The sequence below is a fragment of the Dipteris shenzhenensis genome, chromosome 13, assembly GCF_047967505.1.
Source record: "Dipteris shenzhenensis isolate YYH24624 ecotype China chromosome 13, Dip_SZ_1.0, whole genome shotgun sequence".
Classification (NCBI taxonomy): domain Eukaryota; kingdom Viridiplantae; phylum Streptophyta; class Polypodiopsida; order Gleicheniales; family Dipteridaceae; genus Dipteris; species Dipteris shenzhenensis.
Window position 1 is genome coordinate 21,909,671 of NC_141608.1, and position 1,910 is coordinate 21,911,580.

At 38.7% G+C, this 1,910-nt stretch overlaps 1 long non-coding RNA gene across 1 annotated transcript; it reads left to right on the forward strand.

Annotated features, from left to right (window-relative positions):
* The first annotated feature begins 221 nt into the window (after nucleotides 1-221).
* LOC147895171 (uncharacterized) lies at nucleotides 222-711 on the forward strand. Its single transcript, XR_015541955.1, has 3 exons — nucleotides 222-273; nucleotides 351-423; nucleotides 524-711. It is a non-coding gene; the product is annotated as an uncharacterized LOC147895171 (long non-coding RNA).
* The last annotated feature ends 1,199 nt before the right edge of the window (nucleotides 712-1,910 follow it).

Consider the following 1,910-nt stretch of genomic DNA (forward strand, 5'->3'; position numbering starts at 1 on the left):
CAATATTCCAACTATCATAGGTCTTTTGGGAATGTTGGCTATTTATACAAAGATAGAGTGAGACGTAATATTTCATGACTTTGTCCTTGATAATGTTTGGATTTCATTTTTCATTTGAGTTATGGGTTTGTAATACACTAGAGGCCATTTTCTCTTCAAAGCCTATTGTTTTTTTTCAGTATATGTAGATTGACACGTTTATTCTTTTTTTGCAATGTGATAGGATGTCTAGGCAATTCACGTTTGTCACCGAAACAAGAGCACAGGTGCAAGGTACATAGTTGCTTGACAACCATGTTTTATGTTGACACATTTAATAGTATAGTCACTCACTTTTTAGAAAATTGTAGATCCTGCGGGTTGGGGATCTCTGGAGAGCGCGCAACTGTTGTTGGATTTGCTTGAGCTGGAGAGCTACCTTGGGTAAGAACTATGTACATTGTTTAATGCTTTATTTTTGTTAAAACAAAAGTTTTTTTGGATTATATTTGAGTGGGAAAACATGCTATTGTTTGTCTTTTAGGAGTATTCCTGATTCAAGGTTTCTAATGAATCTCCACGTCCACAATCCTTTGGATGGACGAGTCCATTTGGGATATTACGCTGTCCTGGCTTGCCGGCTTCATAGGGATGATGGACCACAGACCATCACTGTTCGCTGGCTGGGATACTATGAATGTGTGCGGACACGAATTTTCTATCGAGGGCAAAATGGGGACTACACGTATACCTTTCTCAGCGTTGTTGACAGCCCTTTGCGTCTGAGTAAGTACTCTAAAGAATGAGTTGGGTTTTACCAACATACATATATAAAACTTTTATGGCTCAATAATTATAGTTCCTAAATTATCTTTCTATGTGATGCTGGTCCAGATACGATTGTTGGTACTCCGTTGTATGTTTGTAGCGATGGACACGGCGGACATGGTGGACGTACAATGAGTGGCCGTCGCAGGCTTTTCCCTGCAGTACATGGCCGCAGACTTTTCCCTTAGGGATGTTTGTGTGTGTATTGTAGATTTTGTATGTTCAGTTATGACTTTATTTTGCGGTTGTGTATTTGGATATATCAATCAGTTCTTTGATGTAGCTATTGCATGTTCAGACATGTGACTGCACTTTTGGATGTGATATTTTTTGAAGTACTATGTCATAGAGAAGTTTATTTTGGACGTGGCGGATGTGGAGTACATGGCTGGCACAGGCTTTTCCCTATAGTGCATGGCCGCAGACTTTTCCCTTTAAGGATGTTTGTGTGTCTACTGTAGATTTTGTATGTTCAGTTATGATTTTTGTATGCAGATGTGTATTTGGACATATTAATGAGTTCTCTGGTTTCACTTTTGGATGTAATATTTTGAAGTACTATGTCATAGATATTTCTTTTGGTTAGAATATGTTGCTGGATTCAGACATTTTAGCATCTTAAGACCCAGCAGAGTGGGTCGCTAGCCCGTCGTAGATGGGTCAGGTTACTCGAAAGAGTTTCACACGAGAGTATTAGAAGCTGAAATCATTATTGGTACCAATGCTGGTGATACAATGTTTATTCGAAGGATAACATTCATTCCGACCAACCTTAAACTTCCATTCGACATGAGGAGACGACAGGAGCACAGGTGCATGGTACATAGTTGCTTGACAACCATGTTTTATGTTGACATGTTTAATGGTATAGTCACTCACTTTTAGAAAATTGCAGATCCTGCGGGCTGGGGATCTCTGGAGAGCATGCAATTGTTGTTGGATTTGCTTGAGCTCGAGAGCTACCTTGGGTAAGAATCATGTACATTGTTTGTTGCTTTATTTTTTTGTTAAAACAAAAGGTTTTTTTTCGATTATATGTGAGTGAGAAAACATGGTATTGTTTGTCTTTTAGGATTGTTCGTGATTCAAGGTTTCTAATGAAA